The following is a 19,499-nucleotide window of genomic DNA, read 5'->3' as shown; positions in this document are numbered from 1 at the left end:
GAAGAGAAGTAAGGAATAAAATACAGCAACATGTAAAGACAAAAATGGTCCATCATCTCATCACTCACACACACCCTGTGATTATAAGAAACATCAAATCTGTTAATATAAGTCCACAGTCCCTTAACTGCAAGTCTGAATGCCAAAAAACCCTGAAAACCAATTTGGTGACAAATCTGCCTCAATATCATGCAATGATGAGAGTCATAGTCTTTTAAAAATTCCACTTAGTGTGAATAATCATACATTTCACTGAGGAAATGTTAACATGCTTAAATTGGGTATGTTGCCTTAGACTCCACTGAACATTTTATGTAGTATGTGTAATACAGATATGATATTTTAAGATCAGAAGGGGTGCCTGGGTGGCACAATTAAGTGTCCAACTCTTGCTCTTGGCTCAGGTCATGATCTCACGTGAGTTCAAGCCCCCCACATGGGGCTCTATGCGAATGGTGTGGAGCCTGCTTAGGATTCTGTCTCTCCTCTCTGCCCCGCCCTGCTTGTGTGTGCTCGCTCTCTCTCTCTCTCTCTCTCTAATAAGTAAAACTTAAATTATTTTTTTAAATCAGAAAAATGTAGAATTCCAAACTACATCTGGCCTCAAGTTTCCATAGAAGGGATTATGAACATGTACATGTACATAGAAGAATCAAACAAGGCATAATATGAAGAGTGAAAGCTTTCCTGCCTACTCATCAGTCCTGCTCCTCCTCCTAAAGGTAACCACTGACATCAGTTCCTTGTAATTTCTTCTAGAATTTACTTTCATGAATATGTTATAAATACTTGGAAATAATGTTTTAAAAGGTACAACATTATAAATACAAGTCTTGGATAATTTTCCATATCAACATGATGTGGTTTTTGAGTGGTGGTTGGGGTCCAGAGCCAATGGACAAGAAAGAATTCTTGAGGAATCTTTGGTGCGAAAAGGTGATTTTACCAAAGCAAGGGGACAAGACCCATGGGCAGAAAGAACTTCACTAGGGTTGTGAAGAGTGACTGATTATACACCTGGGAGTTGGGGGAGGTAAAGGCTAAAGGGAGGTTTCCAAAAGGACTTTCATATGCTAAAGAAGACTCACCAGATACTGGAGGCCTAGCTATTGTCAAGCTAAGGTTGTTTTTCCTTCTAGTAAGGCATTAACATTTAGACAATAAGGAGTTCCTGGAGGAAGGTTTTACTCTGCCTATAGCAAGTATTTGTCAATGGGCTGCAGGTAATAAGGAAATTTAATTTTACCTACCATTTCCTTCTTGCCTTTGTTCCCCACCTCACTATGGTGGGAAGGGTAATGTTGGGGCTCCAGGAAACTGAGATAAGGCTGTTGATAAGATTGCCTTTTTCTTGTAATTTACTAAGACATTTATAAACTGATGGAGACTCCTGTCCTTCAGGACTGTGATTTCTATCAGTTAACCATTTGTTTTTCCCTTTTCTTTGTTCTTGGGCAGCCAGGAGTGCCTGAGGAATGTCACACATATCCCACCTGAGGGGGGGCAGTGGTTTGAGGGGTGTCAGCCTGCCTTAAGCTCCCTCATCAAACATATATAGGTCTATGTCATTTGTTTTATTATCTGACTAGTAGTTCATTATATATAGATGCACCATAATTTATTTAAGAAGTCCCAAATAAGGCTTACTTTGTTGTTAGTTTTTTTTCTTGAACTCTTGTATGAATATCTCCCTGCAATGAACATCTTTGCATACACATCCTGGCAAAAATTTTTTGCAAATATGTGAATATGTCCTATATTTCTAACAGTGACAGGCGACTCAGGGTTTCTTTTTGGGGTGATAAAAGTGTTTTAAAATTAGACTGTGGTGATGGTTGCAGACTCTATGAATATACTATAAACTACTGAATTGTAGGCTTTATTAAATGGATGAATTTTGGGGCACATGGGTGGCTCAGTCAGTTAAGTGTCTGATGCTTGATTTCAGCTCAGGTCATCATCCCATGGTTTGTGGGATGGATCCCTGTGTTGGGCTCTGCACTGACAGTGCAGAGCCTGTTTGGCGTTCTCTCTCTCCCTCTCCATCTGCCCCTCCCTGGCTCACACACATGTTCTCCCCCTCTCTCAAAATAAATAAATAAATAAACATAAAAAAAAAATAAAAGGGTGAATTTTATGGTATGTGAATTATATCTCAATGAAGCTATTAACTCTTAGCAGTGAAAGCAATAGGTCCAAGGATACATGTAGTAGAATGTTTATAGTTCTTTTTGTAACTAGAATGGTACACATTCAGCCATATCCTCACCAGAACTACTCTCTGCTTTTTTGCTTGAGCCTTTAAGTCATGGTAGTCATTGTTTGCCCCTAGGAATGCCCTTGAGTGTAGGGGCCTGGAAAGGGCTTTCCTGAAAGGTAACCATAAAAAGGACCTCACTTCTGACAGGTAACATTTTGAATCTGCACTGCTCCCATGAGATCCAGTTTTTCATGGATAGGAGGGTGGCACCCCACCAATGGGACAAAGCTGATGCAGTGTGTGCGTGGGCACACATTTCTTATCCAGGGGAGTTACTGACCTTGGTCATGAGGATATATGGTCCTACCCTTCAGCAGTCAGCTGCTCCAGGACTGAAACAATTCCCTTTGTGTTAATCTCACCAACATGGGTAATATTTACACTTCCTTTATATTTCCCACACTATCTAACACACTTAGTAATGCTTTCACATGTTTTATCTCATTTAATCCTGACAATCCTGTGAGATTTACTATAGTATTCTCATTTTGCAGATGAGGAAACTGAGATAAGAACTGGAGACTTGTCAGGGTCACACAGCCATTAAACACACAGAACCAGGGCGCAAACTCAGACCTCCCGTAGCAAACCCCCTGCTGCAGCCCACTGCCTCCATCACATCATCAGTCTCACTGCAGGCGTCAGGTAAAGGTGTGCAGAGTGGACTGGCTCTAGGTTTCATCTTTCTTGATGGAGAGCAGATAACAAGAGCAGATAACAGAGGTGACTTGAGAGGGAATGTATTACCTGGATTCCAAGGGAGGCAGAGAGGCCTTACCACAGCAGCCCTACCCCCACGCATTACAGTTCCCTTCCAACTACTTTTCCACTCAGTTTGATACTAAGTTTGTTTCAATTTACTTAATCACTGGGTGAGGAAGAACAGTAGGAACTAGTGGATGAGGGATTATTCTCATATAAAGACATTAAGATAATGTATGCCATAACTCCACTTATGTAGATGAATGTTTACTTGTGATTATACAAACACGGAGAAAGAAATGGAAGGATGTATGCCAGACTATTAACACTGGTTACCTGCAGGTGTGTGTGTATGGGGAGAGGCAATATTCCCTTATACTACCAAAACAAAGCAAAACAAAAAAGGACAAAACTTTTTAAAATGTGCCTATGACTACATAAAGCATGTGCAAAATGAACTCTAATATGTAAAGTTATACAGACATATACATATATATGAAGAAGTGTAGAAAAGGATATTAATATATCATTGAACATTTTTACAATAACAATAAGCATATTACTTATACAAGAAAAACAATGAAGCTATTTTCATTCAGAAAAAAACACTGGCCAGGGTTCCTGGGAGCTCAGTTGGTTGAGCACTGAGCTTCTGACTCTTGACTTTGGCTCAGGTCATGATCTCACAGTTTGTGGGATTGAGCCCCACATCATGCTCTGCGCTGAGAGCACAGAGCCTCTTTAGGATTCTCTGTCTCTCTCTCTTTTTCTCCCTCTGCCCCTCCCCGGTTCACACTTTTTTTTCTCTCTTTCAAAATAAATAAACTTAAAAAAAAAAAGAAAAAAACATTGGCCACTAAAATACACATTTTAACAACTTTTCTTTGAAAGAAGGTATACTTCTTTCTATGTAGTCTATGTAGTCAGTATATATAAAGGATGCTTGGATGCTTGGCATCCCGTTGTCCAAGCATGTGTTAGATGGGGGCTCTGAGTGTTGTCACAGTTCCCTAATCTGGGGAAACATAGAGATTTAGGCACCATTCTAGAAATCTCTCATTAAAATACAGATTTTACCAGATGGGTGCAATTCATTAGTTTATAATTTCAGGTTAGTATCTCTCAAGTGCAGAAGGGAGAATGTCTTGAGCAAGTAGATCCTAGTCAGGTAAATTTTGTGAGGGGTAGATACAAAAGTACTGAGAGACAGGTGTAACTAGAGGGAAGAATGCAGGCAACACTGGACATGTAAATAAATATGGGGGAAAAAACTAAGCTAGTCATGGTCTTTCCTAAACTTAATGGTTACAATCACAATTGTGGGTGTGGTTAATTAAACTTTCCAAAGAAATCTCTGTTTACAAAGTATGGATTATGTTTCCAAATCATCTAGTAGTAAATTAAATTGCTGAAGTAGACACATGACCCAGTTTAGGGCAATTTAAAATCCTGGAGTTGTTTCCTTTCCCAGGGTCATCTGTGGGAAAGTGGTTGCTAGAAGCAAGAGAGGTATCTTGTGGAGTCTCATCTCTTTGGCAAGGAGTCTGTGAATATTCCATGTAGCAGTGTTTATATATTTTCAACTTTCTTCCCCAATAACTAGTGCAATCCCACAAAACTCAGTTAAAAATTGTTCTAAAATCCCACTCATTAACATTGTCTTTCAGGAATCTGTGTTTGCTTGATTTCTTGACTGATTTCTTATCTATCTATCTATCTATCTATCTATCATCTATCTATCTACTTATTTTTAGAGAGAGAGAATGAGAGAGAGAGAATCCCAAGCAAGCTCTTGGGGCTCAAACTCACAAACTGTGAGATGATGACATGAGGAAATCAAGAGCCAGACACTTAACTTAACTTGACTGTGCTTTCTAGGCACCCCTGCTTGATTTCAATGGCACAAATCTCTAGCAGGAATGTTGGTATCTTCTCTGTAATTTTCCAGTGATTCCACTATGCCTTTGTAGGAAAGACCATAACATGGATCTTATTTTTCTAGAACTAGTAAAGCAATTTCAAAGACATTAGAAAGGAAGACCTAATACCCACAAAAGTTGTTTCACCTTCTCATTTATGTAATAATCTATTCACCCATCCATCATTTATCCATCTGTTCATCCATCCATCAATCCATCCATCCATTCAGATATTTATGCCTTGTGCTATGCAGAGAGATGAGTTAGCCTATAGCCTGTAATGAGGAGCCCTAAAGGGAAAGCAACAGTTTTACCATTGTGTGACTGCAACCAGGTAAAAACCAAGAGCAGGTGGTGCAAAGCAGGTATTGTAGGTTATATAAGCCTTCCAGAAGTAATACTTAAGGGTTACAAAGAGCCATGACAACAGATATTAAGTGGGACTGTGACTTAAGGTAGTTTTCAAAATTATCTGTACATTAGAATTTTGGTGGTTTTAGTATCAGTTTTCCTTGCAGATCTCCCTTGTTGTTAGTAATTGTTCATTAACCAATAGCACTGTAGCCACTATAGCAAATAGAAACAAATCTGCCAAACCAGTACCAAAACCTTGGGAGTTGATCAATAGTTTTCTAAAAATTAGTACCAAAAGATCTTTTATTATAAGGGCTTAACAAATTGTTTTCAGACTTAGAAGCATTTCTGAAAATTACCTGATAATAAAATGTCTTTGGATATCTAACTAAGCATTTCATAGGGATAATGGCCATTCCTTTCTTCTTCCAATAACTCTGCTTGTCAAACTCCTCTGTAGCTTTTTTTCCTAATGTAGTATGAGTTTTCATACATTTCTATCAGCATCTTATCAGATTCTTAATTTAAGGTTCAAGGAGTCTGGGAGACCCCCAGTGTTCACCAATATCCAATTCTCTTCCTTTCTCAGCATGTAGCTAACCACATTTCTTAGCTTCTCCTGCTTCTAAGTGACATTGTGTTACCAAGTTCTGACCAATGGAATGGGGAAAGGATCATATGTATCTTTCGTTTGCCCTGACCTCCCATCTGTGCAGCTGGAAGCTGAAGAAGCCAAGATGGTGGAGTCACATAAAAGGAAGTGGATCCCTGAGTCACACTTGGAGGAGACGTGCCTAGGAGAACATCCACATCAGACTTTGTCCAATCAAGAAATCAACCACGATTGTGCTAATCCGTGAAGATTTGGGGGTTGTTTGTTGTAGCTGGTAGTGCAGCTTATGTCCTGTTTCTCTGGGAGAAAGGTCCATACTCCTAAACTCTCAAAGAGATCTGGGATCCCAAAAGAATAATAGGACCAGGTAGAAATGGAGGAGCCCAGAGAGGAATCAAAGAAAGAGCAAAGAGACATAAGGAGATATCGGAGAGATATCCATTTGCAAGGATCAAATGGCCTACAATGTAGATGGCATTAGTGCAGAAGGTAGAAAGGACAGAAAAGTGTCTCTTTGATTGGAGAACTATTAAGCCACTGGTGGCCTTGGCAGAAGCAGTATGTTGAGGCATAAATGGGAAGCCAGGAAGTAGAAAAGGTAGGCAATTGATATAAAAGTTTGTCTCAGAAAGGAAGGAGACAGAAGCAATAGCTAAAAGAGGAAGCAGGATCAAGAGAAGGTCACCTGTAAGGATAGGACAGACTTGAGTTTATGGACTGACCAGAACAAGGCAGTAGGGATGCAAGTTAAAGAATACAGAAGGGGTAATTGTAGACAGTGAGTGGAACCAAAGGTGCTGGTGTAAGGGTTGGTCCCCTAAAAGCGGGAGGATCTCTTACTCCCTGAGACTGTGCGTGTGGTGGGGGTGAGGAAGGGAAATGGGCCTCGATGATGGTGATGATGGTGATGATGGTGATGATGATGGTGATGATGATGATGGAGATGAAGGAGGCAGCCATCATCTGATAAGAAGGGGAGGAGTACTGTTCGGGGGACTAGAGGAGACTGGTACAATTTGGGGCTGGGCTTTGCCTCTATCCTGATTTTCAATGTCCACTACACGTTATATCTTATACCTGGGTTCTACAGCTATAAATCAAGAAAATGACAACACCGCATTTAGAAATGTATGAACTATGACCCCAAAATCATGACTGGAAAGGAAACCCACCTGTGTAAATGCTGCATCCTGGCATGACACATATAGGTCCATGTTTTAATCCTCTGCCTTTGCCACTTCACTTTCACTTTGAGTTTCCATGTAAAAATGTTCCTGTCCTCCAAAGTGCACTTTCCCTGTTAAACACAGCAAGCAGATGAAGCTCTTGTTTTTAGAGATCCTTAATTTAAATATATTCTAAACAGAATGCTAGTGCATTTTACTAAACATAAATATTCCAGTTCATGGGGATAACATTGGGTTCCCCCGTCTTGATTTCAAAGTCTCATTATAATTTGGCAAAGTTTTCGCAGGCAGCTATTATTATACACAAGAACTTGAGGAGTTACGGGTAATTAGAAAGTCTCCCACAGTGAAACTGCCTGGGGGCAGAGATGATGTCACACAGCACAATGAGACCTGTATTTAAGCACTGACACCCAGCCAGTTGCACACTGTTCACTTAGTTACTAAAAAGACTAAATCCCCCACCTCAATTCAGCACCCACTGAAAGAGGCATCCCTAAAACCCATAGGGACCTCAGCTATGAAGAATATACGGTTGTATGTGAGGGGAAGCTGGGGGGAAGGGAGAAGGAGTGGAGGATAAAAATTATAAAAAAAAAAAAAAATAAATTTCACCCAAGTAGGAAGTAAAAACTTCAGAAATATATAATTAATCATAGGTATTAGAAAATAAAGTTTGTGTTCCAGAAGCTGGAGATGGTGCAGAAAAGTATCAGGGCAATTGCAAAGACTTGGTGATGCATTTAGTGATTCCGCTCCCCCACCCCTGCCATCAATATAAAATTTAAATCTACCTGGTATCAAAAAATATATATGGGCAGCTCTTGAATTCACACCCCTGAATGTCCAGGATTGGCATCCTGAAATTACTAGGTTCATAAGTTTTAGTTCTCTAGGTGACAGAAGTTTGTGAATTAATAATAACTCCAACTGAAGGTGCTGCTAAAGATTCTATCTTCAGGCCATCTCTCCTGACTCTTTCTGTTCTCCCTCCTGCTTCTGTCATGTGTTTGCTGGCTATAATTTTCATTACTCAATCATAGTACCAATTGCTTTTCTCCCTACTTCCTTTACTTCAGATTTTGGTCTTAAAGTACTTGTCTTCTTATTTAAAAGTACTTTAAAACTGGATTTTCAGATAGTATTCTCTTCTTTGGTGACTTAATTCACTACCATGGCTTCTCCCAAACCCACAACTCCAGCTTCAGCATCTCTCAAAGCACCAGAATTCCCTTCTAGCTGCCTGTGGACAATGCCCCTTGAATGCCCTGCCGGCCCTTTGAACCCTCATCTTCCACTTACTTCCAAACAGATCATGATGTCTCCCACACCATTAATGATACCACCTTTGCCCCAGTCAACCAATCTCTGATTTCAAGGTTTTCTTTGATCCTCCTTTGTTCTTCACACCTAATCAGTGGTTTGTCCCTATATTCTTCTCTTCACTCCAGTGCACCAGCCATTCTCTCTCACTTGGCATACTATAATGAACTTCAACTTGTTTACCATGGACACTCTCTTCCCTCTTGGCTCTAAATGCATTGTCAGATTCAGGAAAGGGATGTTTTGATCCCATCATCCTCCTATTCAAAATCTCAAATGTGTTCCATAGTCTATGGAACCATTTTTGGCCAAGGAATCAAGGTCCTTCATAAAACCTCCCCCTCCTCCCAGAGTCTGAGGTTCTGGATGGTCCATCCCTTTACTAATTTCCACGAGAAGAGTTAAGATGAGTTGATTGCACCCAAGTTCTACAGAATCAGCATTATTGATTAAAATTGTATCAGTATATTAAAAGCTCTCATGATGAAAAAGTACTTAATTCACTTTCAATGATGTGATAAGTGGATTGGAATGCATTCTCAATGTTTCTTTCTTCTCAGTTTTTTTTTCCTTTTTTTGTAGGCCCAATGAGTTATTTGTGTTATACTGCATCTTGGGAGATAAATAAAAGGCATTACCAATGTAGTGTAATTCAAGATTTCTGACTTTGGTCACCTCCACATCCCTCACTCTGAAAACCATACATGATGTTAACCATCACTCCTAGAATTCCCTAGGACAGCACAGATGTTAGACAGGACCTCCTAGTGTCTCAATGGGTACAGCTGCACTTTTCAGATCATGTACCCTGGCCTGGCACAGTTTAGAAAATATCACCACCATATCATGGAGTCCCATCATCTGCATATTTAACTTACCCATAAACTTCAACCTGCATTGAAATGGGAACTCCTTCATTTCCTTTAATTCTCACAACAAACAGGTTTGTTCTGGAGGCTTAGTATTAGATTAGTCTAATCCCTCCAGGCAAGCAGGTGCTTTTTAGAATTCTCACCCACTCCCAGCCAGGAGTTTGGCAGGCATGTTAAAGGAGAATGATTTCAATACTTAACACCTCCATAGCAACTTAAACTTTGTTCCTTATTTTAGTCAAGTTGTTCTCAAACCTTAGTCTGCATAAACATTATGGAATAGGATCATATGTATGAAACCTCATGTTCTGTACTTTATGGACAATTTAAGGTATTTTGCAATGTTTTTAAAATTTTTTATTTTTCAAAAGTAGAAAACACATTCAAATGATTTAAAAAGGAAACAAAAAAATGTATTTGATAAAGAATCTTGCTTCTATCCCTGTCCCTCCGTCTAGTTTCTACCTACCACTATCAAAGGTGACTGCCATTGTTAGGTTGTGTGTTCTTCCAGAGTTTTTATATGCAAATATAATCAAATATGAATATTTCTGTGACCCTCCTTTGTACAAACATTTTTCTGCATTTTCCTTTCACTTACCAGTACAAATTGGAGGTCTTTCTATATCTGCATATAGAGAATGTCTTCATTCCTTTTTTTTTTAATATATACAACTACACAAAATTTCACTCTATAGATGGATGGACATGAATTATTTCTAATATTATATGCTATTACAAACAATGCTGCAATTAACAACCTTGAAAATATATTATTTTGAATGTGTTCAAGCTATGCTGCAGGATAAATTCCCACAATGGGGCTGCTGGGTCAAAGGGCATAAGCATTTGGAATTTTAATAAATATTGCTAAATTTCCTTCCTTAGATTGTTCCAGTCTACATTTCTATCAGCAAAGTAAGAGACTACCTGTTTTTTTCCCGTAGCTTGCAACTGGATATGTTGTCAAACTATTTTTGCCAATCTGATAGGTTAAAATGGTATTCATTTCATTGTAGCTTTTAATTTGAATTTCTTCTGTTTGTAGTAAAACCTAGCATCTCTTCATATACAAAAGGGCCATTTATATTTTATTCCTGTGATCTGTCTGCTTGCATCCTTTGTCCACTTTTGTATTGGCTCTTTTTCTTTTTAAAATTTTTTTAATGTTTATTTATTTTTGAAAGAGAGAGAGAGATGGAGCATGAGCAGGGGAGGGACAGAGAGAGAGGGAGACACAGAATCTGAAGCAGTCTCCAGGCTCAAAGCTGTCAGCACAGAGCCCAACTCAGGGCTTGGACTCATGATCTCAAACTCGTGAGATCATGACCTGAGCCAAAATTTGACGCTTAACTGACTGAGCCACACAGGCAGCCCTGTATTGGCTTTTTCTTCATGATTTCTGGGAAAACATTAAATATTTAGGAAATTATCTTGTCTGTGTTGTGGTTTGAAAATATTTTTCCAATTGGTGCTTGTCTTTGAACTTTGCTTATATTTTTCTTTATGCAGAAGTGTGTTATTGTATGTAATTGAATTTATTAATCTTTTCTTTTATGGAATTTAGAGTATGAATCATAGTTAGAAATACTGTCAAGGAATTCTCCCATGATTTCCTCTTTTACTCTTTGGATTTTGTCTCTGATATTTAAAATTTAATCCTTTTTATCTTTGTTTATCTTGGCATAGTGGTGCAGTATGTTACGATGTTATGGTTAATTTTGATCATTTTTGATTTTCACGTGGAAGCTGACACCAAGTGAGATGTGATTCTGTGGTATTCATTTGTAAACAAATCTTCAGTTTCTGTTCTTAGGTAAAGGGGCCAAGGATGTCTAGCTGGGTTCCTACCCTGGCCAATGTAATACAAACATTGGCCTATGACTATTTCCCTCTTTAGAGGCTCTATCAGAAATGCACAAAAGGAATGATTGCAGCTTCACCTTGGAACCTGGCGAAAAGTACAGAAGAGCCCAGAAAAAAAGCGGACAGTTCTCCAATTCAGTGGTAAGCTGGTTCTCTGTATGTAGTGAGAGAAAACTTAACAGAGGCAGAGACTAGGGTAGGTGGAATATGGGACAGGAGCTGAGAGAAATAAAGTTCAAATTTAAAAATGTTAAAGGACAAGGATTTGAACTTTCCAAGGTTTGAATGTCAAATTTGGAATCTGGGGCATTCCTTAGTGGTTTCCCTTTAGGAAAACCAGAAACATTCCAGGAATACTTACGGGCAGCAGGCACAGTTATGGATCTGTTGTGGGCTGAGAGGACACATTTCCAGGTAGCAGTAAGAGAAAGAAAGGCAGAATGAAATTTTTAGGAGAAAATATGCTTTCTGGTCTGTGTTATATCTCTGCAGCAGCTGGGAAATGCCACACAAGATAAAGAGGTTTCACAAGTGCGGTAACAATATGCTTTGGAACTTTCTGGAAAGAATCACAGTTAAATGACCAAAGACTGATTGAATTCTGGCTGAATGCCCATAATCACAGGGTCCACATCTTGGTACACAATCTTCCCTTTGTTTGTGACCTGCCAGGCATAAGCATATGAATCAGCAGCCACAATACAGACATTCTGACTCCGCACAAATCACCTGCAGAAAAAAAAATAGGCCAAGTAACATGCCAGAAAGTAACAAAAATGTACACCAGCAAGGTCTCCTGGGTCAGGGACAACATGCCCTGGGATGATGTGTGTGGGGTTACTTGTGGGAGAGACCCTGGGGCTGGGTTTGAATATTGGCTCTGTCACAACTAACTATATGGCCTCTGGCAATTTACTAGAACTCTCTAAGTCTCAGTGTCTTCATCTTAAAATGGAGACATCTGTATCAACTTAAGAGGGTTCTTAGCTGCCTTAAATTTTTTCTGAAATTAGCTGCTTAGTACAAATAAATAATCTAAGATTGTTAGGAGGACTACATGTGGTCATGTGTATAAAGGCACCTGGAAAATAGTACTAGGGAACAGCAGCTGCCAGTATTATTCCAATGCTGTGAGAATCTCAGACACTATCATCGTCCTACCTCGTCCTGTGCTGAAGGACTGTATAGTCTTTCTTCTTTGCCGCCACTGTTACTGGGAACATCCTGAGCAGTTTTCACATGGACCAGGCAATGCCAGGGCCTCAGGGGCATCCATGGGACTGAGAAGGAAACAAAACTCTAAAGGTGCCAAGTGTTACACGGCATGATGTGGCCCCCTTCTATGTGGAATCCCAAGAACCCACCCTAACTCACAGAAGCACCACCAGGCAAGTCCATAAAGGGAAGTGGAAACCATTGGCTTTGATGGATACAGAGGAAGACAAAAAAAAAGCATCCTCAGGAGAGCATTTGTTATTCTCACCCTCTATTGGAGGCGTATCCCTGAGGTTTCCTAAACTGATACTCAATCAGTGGCACTTTTAGGAACTCAGGCTCTTTGGAAGCTGGACATTCAGAAAAACAGGAGAGAGAATTATAGCTCTTTGGGATCTCATGAGCTGAGGAAGTTGTTTTCACCCTTTACATTCTGAGATAAAAACAGCTGGTGCTTCAGATACCAGCTTTCTATCCTGGAAAGGGGTTGCATTTTTATCCATTCCCAAACCCAGTTTTCTTTCTTCTTTTTAAATTTTCTTTTACTGGGGCACCTGGGTGGCTCAGTCGGTTAAGTGTCCAACTTCAGCTCAGGTCATGATCTCGCAGTTTGTGGGTTTGAGCCCCGAGTCGGGTTCTGTGCGGACAGCTCAGAGCCTGGAGCCTGCTTTGGATTCTGTGTCTCCCTCACTCTCTGCCCCTCCCCCACTTGTGCTCTGTCTCTGTCTCTCAAAAATGAATAAATGTAAAAAAATTTTTTTTAATTTTCTTTTACTAAGCTAAATGTTGGGGTTGCTTTTTTTTTGTGAAATACTTCAGTGTATTAAGTTGAGAAGAATGTTAATAGATAACTAGGCCTTTAAGTGCCTGCTAGGTATTAATAGCTTTCCAACTCTGCCCTTAATTTATTAACATGATTTCAGCATGTGGTCTGGTGCTGGTTACCTCGGCCAGGAAAAGTTCTCTCGTCAAGGCAGGCATGTCATTACAAAATACAGCCTTTCCCATGCCATGTTTAACACGTGACTGATGCATCATGAAGTCCAACTGGGTCTTGGGGATGTCACTGGACATCTACACACTATGTTTAAAAAATAAAGCAACTTGACCCCAACTGGTTTATGAGATAGAAACATCTGGTAAGAAAAGTGTAGATCTTTCCCTATGTGATGCAGGACTTTCCAAGTGAGTCTATTTAGCTTGAACTGGATTTTTCTTCTTCCTCATTGTCAATATATGTAAAGCTAAGGAGGGTAGGTGTAAAGAAGAGGAGGCAGGAAAGGGGCTGGACCACGAATGAAGACTGATTCTGTGACAGCTAGCATACAGGAAACTGTTTTCTGAGAAAACATGTATGTTTTATAAAACCAATGTTAGTGAGAGACCACTTTTAAAATTTTCCAAGATTGGCTGGTTGGAGCCCATGTGCTCTGGTTACTATTATCTTAAAACTTTGGGAAATGTGGAGCCAGACTGGGTAATGTCTACCCTCAGGCAGGGAGGCAGTGCTGATCAAATGAGGGTCAGATGGGAAACTGGGAGACATGAATTCTAGTCCCAGCTCTGCTATAGGTAATTTTGGGCTGGGGTTTTTGTTTGTTTTAAGCTCATTCTATAGAACGAAGGTGTAAGCTTAGATCCATGCTTTTCAGCTAAAAAAAAAAAAAGTCTATTTTGAACTTATAAACTAAGAGAAGAAAATTTTCTATTGACCTGGGACTCTGAATTTGCAAGTGAGGATAAAGTCCCATTCAGGCAAATGGAACAACCTGTAATAATGGAACAGAAGATCTTAAAGAAGGCACCTGGGTGGCTCAGTTGGTTAAGCATCCAACTTCAGCTCAGGTCATGATCTCATGGTTTGTGGGTTTGATTCCTGCATGATCTCACAGTTTGTGGGTTCGAGCCCCGCATCAGGTTCTGTGCTGACAAGGTGGAGCCTGGAGCCTGCTTCAGATTCTGTGTCTCCCTCCCTCTCTGCTCTTTGGCAGCTGTAGCTCTGTCTCTCTCTCTCTCAAAAAAGAAATAATAAACATTAAAAAAAAAGAAGATCTTACAAAAATGTCAGTTCTTAAATTTTGTGATTCTGTGTAACTAGAGTTACACAGTGAATACTCCTTGCCAATGTCTTTCAGTGATCCTGGGGATGAGCACCAGGCAGTTCTCCAAATAACAGGTTCTTTTCCGCCATCCGGTAAACCTACATGGACCTACAACCAGCCCAGCTACAGCAGATTAGCTGATGCCAGTGGGAGACCCAGGCTCTTTGATCTGGGAAACAAATCTGACCAATGCTCTATCTTCCCTTCCCTGGTAGTGGGTATACAGTGTGGTTTAGCCTGGGCTTCTGAGGGTCACGTGCAAATGACCATATGTCATATGCACACATACAGCCGTAAGTCCTGCTTCCAGCCACAGGGGTCAGCTGCAATATCCTTTCCCCTACATTGCCCTCAGGCTTCCAGCTTCCCTTTGTTGTATTCTTGTTCTTTAAGCCTATCTTTAGTGATCATTTTTATGAAATTTCATTGGCATAAAAATATAACAGAGCTATAGAGGGCCAATAAACATCTGAAAAAAGGTATAACTGCACTAATAAAGTAATGCTAATCAAAATAAGATATCATTTTCTCTAAACTGTCAAAGTTTAGAAGTACATAATACCCAATGCTGGTAAGGGTGTGATGGAATGAGTGTAATCATATCCAGTTGCTGAGAGTGTAAATTAAACAATCTTTCTAAAGGCTATTTCTCAAGTATTGAGGGCCTAAAAAGTAGAAAGAAACTCCATGAATCAATTGGAAATGTATATAAAGATTTATGTACTAAAATATTCACTAAAATATTATATGTTCTCAACAATGGGGTGTTAAAGAAATGATGGCACATAAATTTGAGCAAAGAAAAAAATCATTACAAAATTTTGTTTTTGAAAAATATTTAGTGACATGAAAAATGTTTGATACATTATTAAGTGAAAGAAGAAATATATATGATTATATATACAAGCTAACCCTCACTTTGCATAAGTATGTGTTTTATTTTTTTATATGCACTCGAAAAATCTTAAGAATGGAAGGAAATTTATTAAAATAACAATTGCGTATTAAGTAAAACTGCCCAAAACTTGGAAAAAAGGCAAAAAAAAAATGACTATATATCTTTTCCACGTCATATGGTATAACAGTCTAGCAGACACACCCGTTGATTATCTGATTCCCTTTTAGGACATTCCTTTAAGTTATTATTTACTATTGAAATAGCAAAACCTAGACTCTGTGAGGTAACATGATAATAGGATTTTTTCCAGCAGCAAATCAAATCAGTTTTGCTCTCAAAGCTTACAGTTATATTCTCTGTAAGATATCAACCAGTTCTTCATCTAAACCAGCAATTTTCTGTCACTGTTTTTTCAGTGTCTGTACCCTCAACCTCTCAAATTCACTTCCATTCAGTTTATCACCCTGCTGCTTCCCTCATTAATGAGTTAGAGAAGTCTTTGACACGTGCTTTAGATTTGTATGAGAATCAAATTTTTAGTATTTTAAAGATAGTTTGACAATGGCTGTATATGGGTGGTTAAGTTTCAGATTTAAATTTTCTCCTGTATATTGTTTTTATGTATGTCAATCTATTAAAGGACACATTTTACTTTTATATTAAGAAAGTGCAAATATATATGTGTATATGTGTACATGCACATTCTATATTAATTTCTCAGCCCATGCTTTCCCTGCCCCTATACCCAATGAAGGGCCTACCTCCCCAAGACTTTTAAAAAGTGACTTTGAAGCTGGCAGGTTGAATTCAGACTCCAGGGGACATAAAGGAAAAGATGTCTCTGAAAACTAATCTGTGTTGCTGGATAAGTGCAGGTTAACGTTGACGAAACCTATTTCCATAGCTGAACTGGGTGTAGGACTGACTTCTTTAGTGGGAGCTGAAGACAAGTGCCTGAATAGGCACTGGCCCTTTATTTGTGGAAACAAAGTTTTTTCTGGGAAGTACAGGAAGGTCTCAAATGAGAGACCCAGGGGAGGGCAGAGAGGACTATAGGAGGAAAGGGGCAGAAGCATGGAAAAGAGCCTGAAGAGGGAGCCTGCACTGACTCCAGTGCACCTTATAGGAAGGGAAGGGAACTGGTTCAGCCTAGTCTTTCGTACTAGCACTCAGATTTTGTCTTTCATCTTCCCCTCCCAACTGCTCCCCATTTCCAACCTTGAAGCCATGGAGCCAACCTGACTATGGTTGCTGGTGTTTGCTTGGAAATGCAAATGAGAATTCCTGGCAGTTTCCTACTTTCATTGCTCTACTTTGGCTAATTTATTGACTATTAGAAAGGATTCTCAGTGGAAAATCCAGATTTGAGTGCTGGTGATTTAAATGCCAGCTTCCTGAAAAGACAGCTGCACAACTCAGTAATAACCTAGGAACAGAGGCCCTGTCATCCATTGGGCTCTGATGGGTGGGACAGCAAGATTCCAGCAACATAGGATGCACATATTTAATTACAATAAAATATGAAGAGAAGGCCCCAGAGATACCACTTTGCCATCCACCACTAGTAGACAACAAGAAATCATAACAAATCTGCCTCCTTGGTAGGCTTTGTCACGTTTGAAACCTTGTCAGAAAAAGCTACATTCCTAAACTGGGAATAAAATACCGGCAGGCAGAAGAGGTCTCTGCTGCCCCCTGTTGGTGTGCTCCTGCTAACCCTAAACATTTTATTTAAAAAATTTAAGAATATGCTATTCAGAGGTGCCTGGGTGGCTCAGTCGGTTGAGTGTCCGACTTCTGCTCAGGTCGTGATCTCACAGTTCGTGAGTTCGAACCCCTCATTGGGCTCTGTGCTGACAGCTTGGAGCCTGGAGCCTGCTTCAGATTCTCTGTCTCCCTCTCTCTCTGCCCCTCCCCCATTTAAGCTTGCTTGCACGCTCTCTCCCCCTCCCTGTGTCTCTTAAAAATGAATAAGCACTAAAAAAAAATAACGAAAAAAAGATTATGCTATTACGTTACAGTATTTTTATTATACAAGAGTTTTGGTTCTGCCTCCCTCTCACTGTGAAATTTCACTGAAATAATTAAATTTCTTTGCACCTCAATGCCTCACCTATACAATTAGCTAATTAGTCTCTTACAACGACATGATTTGTGATTTCAGTGATCCTAGATTAGCAGAGTGTTTGAAGAAAAGAAAATGTAATGTCTTGAAGCTCTCTAATGAAGCAGATTAATATTTAATCTATTATTATTGTTTGCACCGAGGCACATATAAAATATTTGCTGAAAATTCCATTTTTGTTATATTAAATTTAATTCAAGATAAAAATAAAGCAATTAAAATAGATAAAAGTGGACATCATAAACTTGATAATCTTGTACCTTTTCAGAGACAGGAATGGAAACAGAAACTAGGACTTGTCTGGCTTAAGGCTTCAGTTGTTTCTCCATCAAGAAAATGATAATTTAAAGGAATTTGCTGGTATACCTTCTCTTCATGGAAGAAAAAAAACATTTCATTTCAAGATACCATATACTACTGAAATGACTTTATAATTTATTAGATCTAGTGGTATTCTTGTTATAAAAATGCTTTCTAAAATTTTAAAGTATTTTTCAAATTGAAAAATAGCCACACATAATATCATGACTCTCTCATGATATGTTTACATCCAGAATCCCTGGAATCCTGCTTTGGGAAAACAGTCTTCTGCCTGGGCTAACAGAGCACAACTTCTCCAGTTCTATACAGTGATGTATAGGCTAGAACAGCCTGAATCAGTGGGTAAACATTACAATAAACACAGATGGGTATGTTGTGTGAAAAGCAAGAGTAGAAGCTTAAAGAGAGGAAATATCTCAGGAGGGACACTGGGAAACACGGGTATATTACTCATGAGAACAGTGACATCAACAAATGAAACACAAATGACAACAGTGACATTAGTACATGAAAGATGGCCACAAAGTCATGTGAGTATTTACAACCCAAATCTGGGAACACAGACATGCAAATAAATGTTATTTCCTTTGAAGCAGTCTCCTTAGGAGAGATTACACATTTATCTCGATAGTGCTGGCCTTCTCGGACATTTTGGGAACTCTATTGGGAGATGTGCTTGCGGCACTTGTGGTCCCTATGGTGACAAATCTTTATCCTTTGAAGGTGAGTTTGAGTGGTTAGAGGTAAAAGACATTCAGGAGCCAGCCTAATGGATGAGGCAGGAGTCAGACTGGCTAATATACTTTTTAGTCAAAAGTCAAGTGAGAAAGAGACAGATTTTTCCTATGTAGTCTGTAAACCAAAAAGTGTTCTGTTTTGTCTGCAGTTTCACCTCAGGGGGGCCACTTTCCCAGGCTGGTCCTGTTGGAACTTTCCTTTCCAATTAATTTATCTGACAAGCTCAGTAGTATAAAATTAGATATTTCATATCCAATTGGCTCTTGATACCATGAAAGATGTCTTGTAATCCTCATGAATCTTTTTCTGGGGATTCCACTATAATTAAAAAATTTTCCATAAAATTTTCCAACCTATAAACTTTAAAAAAAGGTAAATGCGCTCTTAGGAACCTAAACATAGAAATCCAGGACAGAAAGTCAAAAAGATTAAAATCAATCTGCCGCTAAAATAAAACTATGCTCCATTATATCATAGTCTTGCTATATAACACTAATCACAAACTTATTTCAATTGTAAATGTTTTCTCTCTTGATAATGAATAGAGAAGAAGAAAGACAAGTTGAGATGCTTCACTGGTACTTCCTGATTACCTAAAGTGTCTCATTTCTGTTCACTATCCACATGATATATGGGCTTTCAGTTCTATCCATAGCAAAAGAAAAGCTAGTTCTGTATCTAGGGACATAAATGAGGCTTCATATTATCCCACAGTTCTGTGTTTAATATATTTATAAAACTGCCATCAGCACTTATAAGGGGGTTTGGCAGCTGGCCTTTTGAAACCACACTGAGGATGCAGTTACCTATACCCAAAATGGGTTGCCATTATAAGTTAAACGTCTGCTCATAATAGGGACTTCCTAAGGACCAAAAGAAAGATTAATCAACAACCTTGGGGCTTTTACTGTGCATGCTGAATTAAACAGAGAATAACATTTCTTTTCACTGCGGGTAATTAGAATAAAAAATGCCAGCATGAGAGATTTCCTTGCAAATCCTAA

General features: G+C 39.2%; 1 long non-coding RNA gene across 1 annotated transcript in view; it reads right to left on the bottom strand.

Annotated features, from left to right (window-relative positions):
* The window catches only part of LOC106980001 (uncharacterized), a 40,688-nt gene extending 23,080 nt beyond the window's left edge, over positions 1-17,608 (bottom strand). The window contains exons 1-2 of the long non-coding RNA XR_008295518.1: positions 8,863-17,608; positions 7,021-7,145 (exon numbers count right to left, since the gene is read on the bottom strand). This is a non-coding gene — a long non-coding RNA (uncharacterized LOC106980001). The remainder of the gene's footprint in view (positions 1-7,020; positions 7,146-8,862) is intronic.
* Between the last annotated feature and the right edge of the window lie 1,891 nt (positions 17,609-19,499).

Source organism: Acinonyx jubatus, chromosome C1 (assembly GCF_027475565.1).
Source record: "Acinonyx jubatus isolate Ajub_Pintada_27869175 chromosome C1, VMU_Ajub_asm_v1.0, whole genome shotgun sequence".
Taxonomy (NCBI): domain Eukaryota; kingdom Metazoa; phylum Chordata; class Mammalia; order Carnivora; family Felidae; genus Acinonyx; species Acinonyx jubatus.
The sequence above is the reverse complement of the archived record's forward strand: the minus strand, read 5'-3'. Positions and strand labels throughout refer to the sequence as shown.